The sequence below is a fragment of the Peromyscus leucopus genome, chromosome 15 (assembly GCF_004664715.2).
Source record: "Peromyscus leucopus breed LL Stock chromosome 15, UCI_PerLeu_2.1, whole genome shotgun sequence".
Classification (NCBI taxonomy): Eukaryota; Metazoa; Chordata; class Mammalia; order Rodentia; family Cricetidae; genus Peromyscus; species Peromyscus leucopus.
In genome coordinates, this window is record NC_051076.1 from 17,863,782 (window position 1) to 17,881,243 (window position 17,462).

Below are 17,462 nucleotides of genomic sequence, written 5' to 3' on the forward strand. Positions count from 1 at the left end.
TGATACAAATGATGCATCTTACACAGGAAAATCTGTGCATGTCCAGTACAGATGCAATTAGTTGTCTCTAGAATAAGTTTTGATCTTCAGTTGTTTGGTCTTCAGTTTTATCTTTGGAAGAGACTCTGAGGAAAGGAAAGTAGTGGAAGGTTTTGTAGTTGGTGTGAGGTAGGGTTGTAGTTGCTGTTTTTCCATGAGATGGTCTACTGTAGTCTTGGTTGTTGAAAAGGCAGGACTTTTCCTCCTGTTGAAATGGCCCAAGTGGGTAAAAGTCCTCACCACACAAACTTACTCGCCTGAGTCCAATCCTTGGACATATGAGAAGGTGGGAAGAGAGAAACAACCTCAGAGTTGCCCTCTGACCTTCGTCACCTGAGCACTGTGGCAGCACACACCCTACTCAAGCACACACCACCACAACAATAAATAAACGATGAAACTTTAAAAAGACATGACATTTCTCTTCTCAGGGACTAGCATGTTCACTTGTGAAAATGAATTGGTCACTATTCTTGGTCTTTTTTAGTCCCTTTGTAGTTCTGCAAAACATTTGCCAGAGCTCATCACTTTCCTTAGGAGGGCCTGTTGGGAATTTGGATAGCAGCCCATGGAATCTCTGTGTCAATTGGTAGGACTGAGGAACACCCCTTGGGGTCTACATGTATGACTAGTGATGTGACTTGATTCAATTCTCTTCTTTATAAAATTATTTCATTATTTTGTGTGTATGGTATGTTGATGTGTGTAGGTGTACCACATGATGTAGTGCCTGTGGAGGCCAGAAGAGGCATCAGATACCATGGAACTGAAGATACAAAACAATTGTGAGCAGCCATGTGTGTGTAGGGAATGGAAACTGGGTCTTCTGGAACAGCAGCCATTGCTCAGAGCCACTGCATGGATATGGTGCCCACACAGCAATCCAGGAGGTCCTCCTGCATCCTCAGCACTGAAACCTGCATGTGGCATCCCACACAGATAGTCAGGACTTCCAGCTAGTGAGATCAGAGTCACCTCCCCTTCCCAAGGACTATGAAAGTGTTAGGTCCTAGAAAAGTCCCACAAAGGACCACCATTCACGTATGCAATCAACAAGAGCATTTATCATCTCCACTATAAAGGTACCAGCATGATGGGGCCACACATCTGACACAAAGGCAAAATGGCGCCCCCAAGGGAAGATGGCAGGCTCTTCTATACACAGCTAAAGGAATTCTAAAGGTAGTGAGGTCATTCTATCTAGGATTGGCTTATGCCAGTGACAGTCATATGAGCACATTCCTGATTGGTTATTGCTAGCAGGGGTTGCCAAGGCTATAGTTTTTCCATTTTTGGACAAGCCTGGCAAGTCCCAGGCTTTGTCCTTATTTTGGTTATTCCCTTGAGCTACTCTGGGGCTGGCTCAGGCCTGGGATGTGCAGTTCCCCTCTCCTTGATGTCAGGGTTGTTGGAGATTGATTGCCCTTTGTATGTGGCTTCCTTAGAAATGCCTATTCAGTTTCAAGAGAAGGCAGGAAGTGAGGCCTAGTTCTTAACAGAGTTATTAGCAGCCTGCCATGGTACTTGTCTGGCCTTCTCAGAAAGTATTAGAAAAACAAAAACTCTTTTGAATGGAAAATTTAAAATAAGTTTCCACCAGTACCCAAGCAACCATATGTAATAAGAAAGAAACTACAAGAAAAGTGATAAATAAGTATACATTAATACCTTAGATCACTAGCTATTTTTAAAGGAAAACATTGTGATAAAAACGCTACAAGAGAAATGGGCAATTTTTAATATGCTTACAAAATGACAGACAAGGTGAACAGTCTCTCAGGATGGTAACTGGACAAGCACACAGTTGAGTTCTGTGACAGAGTCAGGCTGACAGGGAGCCAGAACAGCTTCTTGATGTTATGGAGAGAAAATTCTTCTGGGGCAGCTTCTGAGCATCACTGATCTTTTTTTAATAAGGAAAAAAATCCACATTCTCGCTATTTAGAATCTTTGCAGAATTTGCTTTGGCTCTGATAGTGTTACTCCAAAAGCTATTTTCCTCACTGAAGCCTCTTCACCCTGGCGTAGGGACTCAGTGTGTCATCCATCACAAAATCATACAGTACTTTCCCCCAGGAGTAGTGATGGGGGAGTTTGTCGTAGTATTCAGCTGCTATTTTCCTCACCTGGAGTGAAAAAACACAGTGAGTGTTACTGAGGCCTCAAGATGACAGGTGAGGGTCTGACAGACAGAGCGATAAAATACCAACTCAGCCAAAGGGCAACACCCTTGCTCATGGTCCTTCAGACTCCCCGCAGTTCTTCATGAATAAAGTCTACAGATCACATGCACATATACAGCTCAGTATCAGAATCCACACTGGCCTCTTGGCAAAGCCAGTGGCAATCAGTTTAGCTTAGCAGATGGTTCAGAGAAACACTGGAGTTCCAAAACTGTAAAGTGACAGAGCCACTCAGAGCCTTGATAAGTTGTTTTTTTTTTTTTTTTTTTTTTTTCTTCGAGACAGGGTTTCTCTGTGTAGCTTTGCGCCTCTCCTGGAACTCACTTGGTAGCCCAGGCTGGCCTCGAACTCACAGAGATCCTCCTGGCTCTGCCTCCCAAGTGCTGGGATTAAAGGCATGCGCCACCACCGCCCGGCTGATAAGTTTTTAAGACATTTGTTAAGACTAAATGTACATAGTAACCAGAATGACACAAAAGATGATAAATTATAAACATTAAAAGGATATAATGTAAAACTTCAACTTTATGTATGGATTATAAGTTCTAGAGAATTTATTAGCCAGGTGACCAATACAATAAAAATGCTAAGCCTGTTGAACAGTTGAGGGAGCAGTCAAGTAGCCCTGTGCCCCTAGCCAGTTTGAAGGTGTGACACAGTGACGTCTGACAGTCGCCTTCTGCAATGTCCTGCAGAAAACAAACCCACACTCTTGTTCTCTTGCTGAATGGTGCACGCCTTTAATCCTAGCACTCACTCAGGAGGCAGAGGCAGGCAGATCTTTGTGAGTTCGAGGCCAGCCTGGTTGGTCTACAAAGTGAGTTCTAGGAAAGGCATAAAACTACATAGAGAAACCCTGTCTCGAAAAAAAAAAAAAAAAGAAAAGAAAAGAAAAAGAAAAAGAAATAATGAAACCTATTGGAATTCATGCCTGAGTTCTGGAAAACTTAACACTGACATTTCATCCCTCAGTATCTCAACACATTTTTCCAAAAGGTTCAACTCTATAAAGCAGAAAACACACTTTTACTACAATACATTATACAAGTCGGTACAAGGAAAAAAATGATAGTCCATGACAGGGCATTGCAAATTGATGTCTACCCGATTTTCAGAACATTTACGCAGCATTTCAAGGTTCTAATGGACAAATCGACTCACTCCAAATAATTCTGTACTGAAGTTTCACAAAGTAGTAATAGTATTTCATGGACCAGTCCACCCTTCCTAGCAAAGCCTGTCAGCGTGACGGCGATGAAAGCTCCTCAGTCTGAGATTGCTGCTCACTCCATAGAAGGGTTTGCTTCCTAATTCTGAGTTGGTGGTGTTGGAATGAAAGTGGAAGGATTAGGAGGCGTGGCCTTGTTGGAGAGCTGTGTCACCAGGGTTTCAAAAACCCATGCCAGGTCCAGTCTCATCAGCACCATGCCTGCCTGCCTTCTGCCATGCTCCCCTCCATGAGGATCATGGGCTAACCCTCTGAAACTGTAAGCCAGCCCCTAATTAAATGCTTTCTTTTATAGGTTGCCTTGGTCATGGTGTCTCTCCACAGCAGTAGAACAGACATTGAGACACTGAAACAGCTATTTACTGGATAACAGCTTTTACACATCTCCCAATGCTTCTGGACCTAAATGCAACCACTAAGCTTAAGGATCTAAAAGAGTATATCCTCAGTAAAAACTAGCCTGTCAGGCATTAGATGTATATTACACTTTGGATTTCATTTTAATAAGCTTTGGTTGATAAAATATACTAGCTTCCTTTAAAATGATCAAGTGAAGACTAATTTGGATTATATAGCCATGAGAAATGAAAGTATTTATCAAATCCTTCACTTACCAGTGGCAGGTTTTTCCCAGGAATGTTGGGGAAGTCATGGTGTTCATTATGGTAGCCAACATTGAAGGTCAGGAAATTCAGAGGCCCATAATATGAGTATGTTTCATGTCCCTTTAAGAACATGTAATGTTCAGCTATAAAATGCCCAGAAATTGGGTTCAAACCCATGCCAAGCAGGGAGGCTGCCAACATGTAGACTAAAGATTTAATTCCAAAAACATAGTAAACTATAATGTCAAAAGTGATCTGAGCCACAGCATTGATGATTTCCAGATAAGTAATTGGTTTCGGGTTGATAAATAGAGGTCGGAAAATCACAAAGAGGGGCTGAAAGATAACCCAGGCCAGCTTCCTGAAAGTGGTGCAGAAGAACCAGCCCTCCAAATCGGTAGGAATATCCACATCAAGGCCACCAACTCCGAGGCATCGATGATGATCCTTATGATATTTTTATAGGGAACTGAAAAAGGAACTCCAATAGGAGGCTAGCAAATATTCCAAACCAGCGGTTTCCTCAGCGCCCTGTGGTGGCCAAATGGGAAATTGTGAGAAATCTCATGGATCCCCAGAGACATTGAGTGGTTAATGGAGCTACCAAAGACATAGGACCAAAATATCACCCATTTCCAGTCCAAGTCTTTCACTAAGTAAAATGAAGCCAGCTGGATGAGAACCATCAGAGTTATGATCCAGATGAGGTTGGGGTCAGGTTTCATCAAGGATTTTATCTCTGGATATTTTGCTGTAAGAGAAGAAAATACAACAAGAATCATAAATGGGGATTAGTGTAAGTACAATTATAATCAATTATGTTGAAGTGAACGTGTTGAAGAAATTATACTTAAAAGGGTTGGGGAGATAGCTCAGGGGTAAGAGCACTTGCCGTGTAAGCATGAGGACCTGATTCAATTTCCAGTGCTGAGGCCACTAACCATGCATGGCTTCCCATGCCTGGAGCCCTAACACTGGTAGACTGGAGTCAGGAGGACCCCTGGGGCTTGCTGCTGGCCACCAGCCTAGCTCCAGGTTCAGGGAGAGACCCTGCCTCAAAGACTAAGGTGCAGAGTGATAGAGCAGGACACTCAATGACTGTCTCTGTACTCTGTACACACAGATGCTGTTAACCCACACACACATGTGCACATACACCATACACACATGCCATACACACACAGACCACACACACACATAAACACACACACACACACATGAATTTATAGTGAAGTGAACTCATTAATAGCATTTTTCTCAAAATCACAATATTCCTGTTATTAAAGGTATAGCCAATATTTATATGTTATAGGGAAACATAATTTTGATAGCAAGTTCTAATATTCGGTGACATAACAATGTATAACAGGGTTAGCCTTGAACTCACAGAAATCTGCATCCCTCTCCCTCCTAAGTACTGATAATAAAGGCATGTGCCACTATATCCAGCTGATTAGTTTTTTTTCATCTTTTTAATTATGTTGTTCTAATTATGCTTTGGAATCCTTGCGTTATTAACACATGTGACAAAGGATAGGTGTAGATGTAACCAACCATCTTATTAAATAAGAAACACAGAACCAATGCAAAGAAGAAAGCCAAGAGATCAGAGCTAAGAGCCTTACCCGTCTGCTGCAGCTAGCCTCTGCAGCCAAGAGAGACTTACTTCCTGTGTGTTTGTCTTTATATAGACTTTCTGTTCTGCCTTCTCATTGGTTATAAACCCAACCACATGACTGCCTCATCACTGCCTGTCTGTACAGACCTCCAGGTCTTCTATGGTGGTATTGAGATTAAAGGTATGTGTCTCCAATGCTGGCTGTATCCTTGACCACACAGAGATCTACCTAGCTCTGCCTACCAAGTTCTGGGATTAAAGGCATGCACCACGAATGCCCAGCTCCGCTATGGCTTACTATTAGCTCTAACCCCCAGGCAACTTTATTTATTAACATACAAATAAAATCACATTTCAGTACAAATAAAATATCACCATAGAAGGACTAGTTTAAAGTCTTCTAAAACGTGAAACTTTTCTTCATGGTTCTCATGGACTAATCATTCCAAATAATCTGTACTGAATTTTCAATAAGTAGTAATAGTTAAAAAACTACAATAGTAGCTCAAGATGCCTGCATTTAAAAATGAGCATTTTCATGAAATGGTGATAGAACAATTAGTTATCAATATGTAGACTACTGAAGAGGACACCTTGTAGACTAATGAAGTGGACATCTTGTAGACTATTGAATTGGACACCTCGCAGACTACTGAAGTGGACACCTTGTAGACTACTGAAATGGACACCTTATAGACTAATGAAGAGGACACCTTGTAGACTAAAGAAGTGGACACTTTGTAGACTAATAAAGTGGACACCTTGTAGACTAATGAAGTGGACACCTTGTAGACTACTGAAATGGACACCTTATAGATGAATGAAGAGGACACCTTGTAGACTAATGAAGTGGACACCTTGACGACTACTGAAGTGGACACCTTGTAGACTAATGAAGTGGACACCTTGTAGACTACTGAAGAGGACACCTTGTAGACTAATGAAGTGGACACCTTGTAGACTAATGAAGTGGACACCTTGCCAACTACTAAAGTGGATGCCTTGTAGACTAATAAAGTGGACACCTTGTAGACTACTGAAGAGGACACCTTCTAGACTAATAAAGTGGACACCTTGTAGACTACTGAAGAGGACACCTTGTAGACTAATGAAGTGGACACCTTGTAGACTAATGGAGTGGACACCTTCCATTAAGCATGCACAACTATTAACTAAAACTGTGTCAAAGAACTAATGATAAAATCATAAAACTAAAAGAAAATATTGATGTGAATCTTCATGACCTCTGTGATTTCTTATACACACTACTCAAAGGTATTTGATTAAAGAAAAAAAGGAGAAATTGGATTGCATTAAAATATTTTCTACTGTAAATGATGCCATTGAAAAATTGAAAACTATTCAAAACATGGGGAATCACATTTGGAAATTATCTATTTGATAAGGAAACTTATGTAGAGTGTATAAGGAACTTATACACTCTACATAAGTTTTTTTTTTTTTTTTGGTTTTTTCGAGACAGGGTTTCTCTGTGTAGCTTTGCGCCTTTTCCTGGAACTCACTTGGTAGTCCAGGCTGGCCTCGAACTCACAGAGATCCGCCTGCCTCTGCCTCCCGTGTGCTGGGATTAAAGGCGTGCGCCACCACTGCCCGGCAATATAAGGAACTTTTAAAGCTTATACAAACAAGTGATAATTCAATTGAAAAACTACAAAATGTCTGAACAACTATTTCTCCAAAAACACATATGTGATGGCGAATCTTGCTTGTTAACTTGACTACCTCTGGAGTTAACTAAAACCAAAGCAGCTGGCATGCCTGTGATGGATTTCTCTTGGTTGGACTATCTGAGGTGGAAGATCCATCCTAAATCTGAGCCAAACTTTCTGGTGACAACCCGCATAAAAGAACTCAGAAGAAGGAAGCTTTTGCTTTTTGCCTGCTTGCCCTCATTCTCCCTGGTAGTTCATCTCTCCTATTCCTGAGGCATTCCTTTGCTGGTGTTAGACCCTACCTCTTCAGGATTCCATTGTAGACTGAAGACCAGCAGCTCTCTAGGACTTCCCTGGGACTCTAGCAGTAGACTGTGACTGCTGAAATATCCAGCCTCTTGGACTGAACATCTACCGGATCCTTGGTCCTTCCATCAAGAGACAGCCATTGTTGGACTACCCAGACCATAGCCTGTCAGCCATTCTAACAAACCCCTTCTGTCCTCGCTACCCCTGTGCCAGGATGACTGATATGAGCAACTGTGCCTGGCTATAATGTAGGTGCTGGGTCTGAATTCAGGTCATCATGCCTGCAGGACAAGCACTCTATTGACTGAGCTATATCTCTACGGCCGCTTCATTCTTATTTATCATAGCTTAGTAATACATTATTGTATATACACACCACTCTTTCTTTATCCATGCTGCTCATTGATAGGCACCTCAGTCAATTCCATAACTTAGCTATTGTGACTGTTAGAAGACGTGACTGTGCAAGTTTCTCTTTTGTATGCTGACTTCATTCACTTTGGAAGTAGAGCAGCAAGTGGGAGAGAAGATTATATGGTAGATCTATTTGTAGACTATTGGGGGAATTGCTATGTTTTTAGAGTTAAGCTTTAGAAAAATCTATTCTGTTCTCCATAGTAACTATATAGTTTACCACCCAAACAGCAGTGCTTTTTCTCTGTTTATATTTCTCTGATGGCTAAAGACATGGAGGAATTTTCCATGTAATTGTCATTTGTATTTCATTTTTGAGAAGTGGCTCTTCAGATCATTAACTCCTTTCAAACTTGGATTAATTGTGTGTTTCATTGTTTTTAGAAATCCTTATGTATTCTGGATGTTGATGATCTCTGTTACATAACTAATTGGAAATATGTTCTTCCATCTGTACATTGTCTCTTTACACCGTTGCTGTTCCCTTTGCTCTGCAGAAGCTTGCAAGATTGGTAGAAGCCTGTTAATGAACCTGGCTTGTGTTTGCCTTTGGACTCTGTGCTCATTGCTAATATCTTCAAGTGTCCATCCTGTGGTTAGTCCAGCAGGTTCAAGTCTTACATTCAACTACTTGGTGAATTTTGAGCTGTATGTGATCCTGGCTGTCCTGGAACTCGCTCTATAGACCAGGCTGGCCTTGAACTCATAGAAATCTGCCTGCCTCTGCTTCTTGAGTGCTGGCATTAAAGGCATGCATCACCACTGCCAGCTTGAGTTGACTTTTCTACACATTGATATGAGTGAAATTTCAGTATGGTACATGCGGATCATTTTTGTGTCTTCTTCAATTTTTCATCTATATTTTGTAATTTTCATTCCTGAAGACTATTACTTCATAACTAAAGATTATTCTGAGCAATTTAATTCATTTCTTTTGAGATATGGTTTCTTTGTGCAGCCTTGGCTATACTGGAACTCTCTCCGTAGACTAGGGCTGGCCTCAAACTCCGACACCTGCCTGCCTCTGCCTTCTGAGTGCTGGTATTAAAGGGGTGCCCCCACTGCCCCTTGCTTTTTAACTTTTTAAAGCTATTGTGGAATGGGGGTTGACTTCACATTTTTCTTTCTCAGCAGTTTCTTTTGGAATGTAGAAAAGATACAGATTTTAAAAGGCTGGGTCTTCTTTATGTCTCCCAGTTTGGTCTCAAACTTGAGGGCCCTTTGTAGTTCTCCTGCCTCAGCTCCCTGAGTAGTATACAGGGTGCACCACCATGCTCAGCAAACAAGCTAACTTTTGTATGTGTGTTTGTATCCTACGATGTTACTGAATTTGTTCTCAGTTGTGGTGGTTTGAATGAGAAGGTCTCCCATATCTCACATATTTGCATGCTTAGTCTCTAGTTGATGAACTGTTTGGAAGGATTAGGAGGTGTGTCCTTGTTGGAGGCTTGTGTTGCTGAGGGTGGGCTTTGAGGTTTGAAAAGCTCATGCCAGGCGCTCTCTCTCTCTCTCTCTCTCTCTCTCTCTCTCTCTCTCTGCCAGCTGCCATGTCACAGGAACAATAGGTGGCAATTGAAGTTCTAGGTGTCAGCCAACCAGAAGAAAAACTCTTTCTGGGTATAACCTTGTAAGCAAGGCCACGAGACTTCAGACTCTGGAGTGTCTTTTGCTTCTGTTGTGCTTTTACATGTTGCTGATACAATTTTTCTCTGGTATCTGACATGGTGTATATTGGATGTGGGGAGTCCCTTACTGCCTGTGTGTTTATATCATGAAAACATCCCAATCTACTGGGCACTTATATCCATGGATCATCAGGAAGATGATCCTCCTTAAACTGTATTGTCTAATTGATAGAGTTTTGATGAATAAAAATAAATACTAGGATATGTTTCATAGCTTAGGCCTATGAGTTCCATTTAGGATCTGCTTTAGATCACAGATCAGATTTATGATTTAAGAAAACATTTGAGTCCAGGAGCCAGGCTGGCTCAAATTCTTTTAATTTTAATGCTGAGAAATGTAGTCACAGGTTTCATGTGTACCATTGGGTAAAACAAAGCTTCAAAATATCTTCAGATTAGACTGGGTGCCTTATTAATAGATTTAAGATAAACATTCCCAGAAAAACAATCTGTAGCTCACAAGGACATAGCTGACCTATCTGGCTATGTCATAAATACAAAGCAGCCCAATTATTGCCAGCTAGCAAATGATTAATTCCTTGTACCCATTCCTGACCTCAATCTGTGAAAATAAATTCTTATTAGTCAGGACTACAAAAAATAATTTGACTCTGTAGCCCCAAAATAAGGGCTACCGGTTTCTTTTGATAGTCAGGAGTCACACACAGGGCAAAAAGTGCATTTGAGATTTAGAGCATCATGAGAGTGCCAACTGAGCCAAAGCTAAAAGATATCTGTCATCTCAGGAATGTTGACTTGAGCCTAAATTAGAGGATTTATGGCATCTCTTTGCCTGGAGACTCGGCACGCTCTAGATACCTTCTAATTGCAGGGTGTTAGTTCAAAATGTTTACAGGGTCATTGAGTCATTTTAAATTGCTTTTCTCTGCCTGAGAGATTGCAGGGCTTAAGGTCAGAGTGACTAATACACTCAGAAATGTTACAAGTACACAACTTTCTCATTTTTGGGGGCTCTCCAGCAGTTTAGGTTTAGGCATGCAGGCAGACATGGCACTGGAGCAGTAGCTGAGGGTTATGAAGACTTGCCTTGGGTATGGTGTCTCCCCACAGCAATAGAACACGAAGACATCATTTTCTCTCTTTTTACATGAATTGTATTTTTATTTATGTGTGCATGTGTTTGCATCTGTGAAGGTGTGTATGGGTACCCATGGAAGACAAAAGAAGGTGCTGGATCCCATAGAGCTTGAGTTACAGGCAACTGTGAGGTCCCTGATATAAGTGCTCAGAACTGAATATAGATGCTGAGAACTGAACTCCAGTCTAGCAGTGCACACTTTTAACTGCTGGCCATTTCTCTAGACCCTGTTTATCAGTTCTAATAGCCTTTTGGTGGATTCGGTTTTCCTACATGTAGGATAATATGGGCAACTGAATTTATGTTTCTTGTCTTTCTTCTGCTTATTTGCACTTTCTAAAACTTCTTAGGCTTATTCTGCAGAAGAGCAGTGAGTGTCCTCTTTTGTGCCCAGAGCCTGGAGGCCACCAGAGGAAAAGAAGGTTTCTGCTGTGCCAGAAAGCCTCGAGCAAAAGCGAAGAATCTCCACAGAGCTGACAGTAAGGCACCCGAGGAACAAGTGTGCCTTAAAGACACTTTGAAAGGCGGGAGGAAGCTCATCTGTGAGAAAAGGAATCCAGGCAGATGTACAAGATTGACACTAGCATGGCTGGCTAGAGGAGCTGGAAATCTCTGTGTATCTGCAAAACCAAAATTGGGGTTTGTCACCAGAACTCGGGATATCTATGCTGTTGCCCAAAGGTCTACAAGATGTTACATTTTCTCTGCCTGTGCCACGTCTCCAATGACAGACACCTTTGTTAAAGCCAACAGGCTTCAGTTCTCATGCTGAGGATTGTGGAACCACACAATACACAGGAGTACCTCAACATGAAGTCTGTAAATAAGCTAATCTACAAGCTTGGGGATGGCAAATTCAGTAAGAAGCGAATTGCCTTGATAATTCCTTAATTGCTTGATCTCTTGTATGATTATCTCATCTGCAATGAGGGTCTAATTCCTGGGATCTGTACAATTGGAAAATGCTTCAAGGAAGCAAATAACCTCCTAAGGCCCAAATTGAGAGAGAGGGAGCAAGAGAGAGAGAGAGACAGGCAGACACACAGAGAGAGACAGACAGAGAGACAGAGACAGAGAGAGACAGAGCAGTGAATGTCACCCTGGCCTTCTTCCTGAATATGGAGGAAATACTTTCAGTTCTTTCCCTGTTCAGTATGATGTTGGCTGGGCCTCAGCCCCATTCTCATAAATTCTTTGCCAAGCATTCCATTCTCATAGTTTCTGTAGCTTCTATTGCTAAGAAGTTACTTTGTTATTTTTCTGGCATCATATTGCCAAGGTTTACATAAATTTTATAAGCTTATTTTGAGATTTTTAGGTGTGTCTGGCTGATCATATTTTGCCCTGCCTGCAGGGCTACAACGGGTACTCAACCACCCTAAGGACGGAATGTAGGGACAGGAGATACTGAAAGACCCCCGCTCCATTATGAGGACATGGGGTGTTGGGCCGATGAAATCCCCCCCCCCATCCCAATAACTTAGCCTAAGAAACGCCATTCTGAAGGAATCAGAAAAACAGGAGTTCACAGCTGTGGCTGGCTGGCCACCCGGCCTTGAGAGAGATAACTGTGGTCGGCGGCCTTGGGAGAAAAACAGTTGAGTCAAATCAGGATATTTTATGGCGGGCCCCCTGGCCTTGAGGAATAAGCAGCTGGGCTGGAAAAACACCCACTATACCCTGGGCAAGGCCAAGTCAGCCACACACATACGACCCCAAGTTCACCCTGGCCTTCTTTGAAACAACCAATAGGGACCCTGTAACTATGCTTCTCGCTTCTGTAACCGCGCCTCTGCCCCTGGGATCCCATAAAAAGTCCCCCTTGCCCTAGGAAGGGGCGCAAGTCCTCCGAGAGACTTCGCCCCAGGTACCCGTGTATCTAATAAACCCTCTTGCTTTTGCATCTGATCTGTGGTTTTGGTGTGTTCCTTGGGTTTGGGGTCTCTCCTGAAGAAAGATCTCCCCTAGGGGTCTTTCAATACAAAGGAAATACACCAAGTCTGGATTCTGATCAAGGTGCCACTTTATTTTTCTCCAGGAGGGTTTATATAGTTCCTGCAGGGTGGGGGGAGCAAGAAGCTGTTACCTGCATAGGGTGGGGCAAGCTAACAGGATGTTTGTATAGGATGTTTACAGGGTGAAAGGGTCAAGGGCTCTGACTCAATGTCCTGTTGCTAGGCAACCTGACTGTAAGCTGATCTAGTTCCCTGTCTTATCAGGGGTCTATATTTTTCCACTAACTGGAGATTCTGTCCTTGTCCCTGACAACATTTCTCTGCCAATTTTATGGAATGGACTTACTAGGATGTGAGTGGTTTTCCTTGAAGATGTGCCTAGAAGTTTCAGTTGACTTTATTTTTATTATTGTAGCTGCAACTTTCCCTATGTCCTGCCTGGTCCCAAGGCCACTTGGTCCCAGGTAAACACACAGACGCTTTTATTAATTATGAACTGTTTGGTCTATGGCTCAGGCTTCTTGCTAGCTAGCTCTTTCATCTTAAATTAACCCATTTCTATTAATCTATGTTTTGCCACACGGCTTTGTGGTATTACCTGTGTTCCATTACATCTTGCTCCCCTGGCAGTGCTCAGTGTCTCCTCTGACTCTGCCTTCTTCTTGTCTCTCTGCTTGGATTCCCCACCTGGCTCTATTCTGCCTTGCCATAGGCCATAGCAGCTTCTTTATTAATGAATGGTAACAGCACATATTCACAGCATGCAGAAAGACCATCCCGTAGCACATTAGAGTCTCCCTCTACCATCTGTGGCTGTGAGTGATGCCTTTGGCACAACACATGTTATGCAGAGTCAGTGAGAGCCTCTGTGTCTAGACTGTTATGACAGTGACAACATGCTAACGGTCCAACAGTGTGTTGTTGTAGAGAGCAGGGGGTGTGAGGTCCCCACAGTGCGGCTTCTCCTACAGTGCAGCTGGGGGCCGGTGCAGGAAAGTGGGCACTGTCGAGGCTGGCTCTGCAGCAGCAAGGGCCTAGGACCTCTCAGAGTTGTGGGCTCACAGAGGCAGCAGTGGGAGGCTCAGCACCCCCTCTTTGGCACTTGCACCCCAGACACACTCTTTCAGCTGAAGTGCATTTTAGGAGTAGAAGCCCATCTGAATGGAGCAGGGTGGAGTTTCTTTTCATCCCCTTTGTCCATGAGTACCCACTGGGGGGTTGTTGGTAAAGCATGAAATGGACTTTTAACACACTAACTCTAACTACAGATTCAAAAATGTATGAATGTCAGTTGTTAAAACAGCATCTATGGGCCAGGCGGTGGTGGCGCACACCTTTAATCCCAGTGCTTGGGAGGCAGAGGCAGGCGGATCTCTGTGAATCTGAGGCCAGCCTGGGCTACAGAGCAAGTTCCAGGATAGTCAGGACTGTTACACAGAGAAATCCTGTCTCAAAAAAACAAAATAAATAAATAAATAATCTATGATCTGTTCTTTTTCCTCCTGTGAAGAAACTTGACAGAAATTTCAGAAATATGCCATCATGTCATGTAATTTAAGCAAATATCCTGACTTTCTTGCCTAAGGTCATTCTATCTCTGTCTCCAGAAATGCACACTGAGCAGCATTTATGCCTCTTGGGAAATGGTGTACTATTCATTGAGATTCAGGTGAGATGGTTCAATGCCAAGTTTGTACAGAGACTCCCTGTTGGGACAAACATCAATTACAGCTTCTCATTTCTTTAATTTTCTGACTATTGATGATGAGAACATGAATTCCAGTGTTTGAGGGTTGGTTTTCATAAAGTGGCTATCACATTATTATGCAATATGTAGATAAGCATAGATAAGCTTTCCACATTCCTTCTCACATCAAGTATGCAGAAGTGATTTGCAAAATGAGAGAGAGAACATGCAAGAATCAAGTCTCCCTGCCCACAAGGTCTCCTGGGACTCTGTGTAAACAAACTGGCCTGGAACTCACAAAGCCCCACCTGGCTCTGCCTCCTGAATGCTGGGATTAAGGTGGCTGCCATCTCAGCTGGCTAGCCCAAAGTCTGTTAAAAGTTCCTCTCACCATCAGTAATTGAGTTGTTAAACCTGGTTTCAGTGGCACTGCTAAGTCATCCATGAAATAAGGAATTTATAGCTTTAGACACTCATAAAAACTAGGGCCTTGTCTTTTCATTGGGAATATGGACGTCAAGAGCAAGCGAACTGTTGTGTATAGCAGAGATCTCCAGGGGTTGGGGGTGTGCCACAGTGTGGAGCTGCTGTGTGAGACCCTGGGTTCAGTCCCCAGCACTGGAGGGAGGGCCCCTCACATTCAACCCCCTCCATTAGTGTCCTTGGTTTAAACAGAGAACAGGTTAGAAGCGTGTTCTTTGCAGGCAGCCTAACCCAGGTTACAGTCCTCCTCCTAGCACTGATCTCCTTCCTTCTCACTGCATCTTCGAAAAGGTAGAAAAGGCAGAAAACTGGAATGAAGAAAAGTTAGGCAATGTCGGAGAGAACCCAACTCAAAAGTCTGGTGGGTCATGAAGGGCGGCCTGGGAGAGAGGAGAGAATTCCCTGGGAACACAGAAGGCCCTGTATACTCTAGAGCTGTGAGACCTGGTTAGTCTGTGTTAAAGCCTGAATGAACAGCCATGAGACCACTAGAAGAAGCCAGTAATCCTCCCTGTTCAGCTAGTCACCCATATTTCAGTCTCTTTAATCACAAACCCCAAAAGGATAAAAAATGCTTTCGATTCTGTCCTGAGGGCAGATGTGAGTACACCAGGACCTGTCCTTTCAAAAAGTCCTGGAGTCACAGGGTAGGGTGCTGGCCCCTGATAGTACTGTCTCTCGCTTAGAACCACAAGGGTGTGACTCCAGCAGCTCTGGGGCCCTTCAGCATCATGCAATTCAATCACATGCCTGCTGCCTGGCTTTGCCCTTCTCCTGGAGGCATTTGAGGAGGCACTGAATTGCAAAGTAGCCATGGCCTGAGTTGGAGGATCTTGCTGGGCATAGCCCGGCCAAAGGGACCCTTAGCTCTATGGTCAACAGAGGCAACATGAGTGAAGGGACCAGCCTGTTCCTCCTAAAGAAAGGCCAGTGCAGCAGAGAGACAGGTAGACCCTGTACCCAGTTCCGCACTGTGTGCCCCGAGCCTCCTGAGGGATTCGCACCTGGGTGACCCCAACCAAGCCTGGGCAATAGGGAGTCGGGGAAGGGAATAGGGAGGGGGCAGCGCCTTGTCTTAGGTATCCCTGACATAACTGACAGGCATAAAAACTCACCCAAGATCTCCCGGCGTCGATCCTTGTGCGGCTGATCAGTGCAGACCCACTCAAAATCTTTCTGTGAAGCATGGTTCCGCATGGCTGTGTGCAGACCTGCCCTAGCCTCTGCTCCAGGTGCAGCCCTGTGAAGGTGATAGTCTTGGTGGCAGCTGTTGTCTGTGTCCTGTGGTTGCCTGCACAGGCTGAGTAAACCCGTGAGAGTGGTACAAAACCCCGCCCAGACTCCAGCCCCGCCCAGACCCCAGCCCCGCCCACTCCCCAGCCCTGCCCACTCCCCAGCCCCGCCCACTCCCCAGCCCCGCCCACTCCCCAGCCCCACCCAGACTCCAGCCCCGCCCACTCTCCAGCCCCGCCCACTCTCCAGCCCCGCCCAGACTCCAGCCCCGCCCACTCCCCAGCCCCGCCCACTCCCCAGCCCCGCCCACTCCCCAGCCCCGCCCTGTCAGGGCCCCTCAGCCCACTCTCCAGCCCCGCCCACTCCCCAGCCCCGCCCAGACTCCAGCCCCGCCCAGTCAGGGCTCCTCAGCCCACTCTCCAGCCCCGCCCAGTCAGGGCCCCTCAGCCCACACTGCAGGCTGTGCCTCCAGGTTTGGATGCCCGTTCCTTAAGAGTTCCAACTCCTGTAGTCTGTATGCACCACCAGTACCTGAGCACAATCTCCAAGAACTTGGAGCTCACCTCCTTTGGGGGTGGACAGAATGTGTGGGAAAGTTGTAGCTAGAGTTTTCCTGCCTTGCCCACAGTCAGGACAAATCTTTGTCACCCGCCAGTCCCACAGCCAGCTCAGACCCAATCAAGTAAACACAGAGACTTATATTGCTTAAAAACTGTATGGCCATGGCAGGCTTCCTGCTAACTGTTCTTATATCTTAAATTAATCCATTTCCACAAATCTATACCTGCCATGTGACTCGTGGCTTACCAGTACTTTACATCTTCCTTGTCCTGGCGGCAGCTGGCAGTGACTCCTTTTGCCTTCCTGTTCTTTCTTTTCTCCTCTCTGTTAGTCCCTCCTATATTTCCTGCCTAGCCACGGCCAATCAGGTTTTATTTATTGACCAATCAGAGCAACTTGACATACAGACCATCCCCCAGCACAGCCAAGTGCAGACCATCTCAGACACCTGCACTCTGGCCCATGGTCCTAATCATCCTCTATGTGGACCTGCTGGGTAACGCCTCGAGGAACCCAAGAACGAGCTCCCACAGGACATACAGAACATCTCACAGCAGAAAGTCAAGAATGTACAAGAAAACAACAGACATTTGGTGGTGAGCAGCTAAGAGGAGGCTGGAAGCTCCTTAAGAAGAAGCTGAACCATGTACCATTAGTTACCAGAGAAAACTTAAAAGACTGGCCACAAAA

At 44.3% G+C, this 17,462-nt stretch overlaps 1 pseudogene; it reads right to left on the minus strand.

Moving 5' to 3' along the window:
- Nucleotides 1–1,824: 1,824 nt before the first annotated feature.
- On the minus strand, nucleotides 1,825–16,294 carry LOC114686408 (annotated as a pseudogene).
- Nucleotides 16,295–17,462: the final 1,168 nt, after the last annotated feature.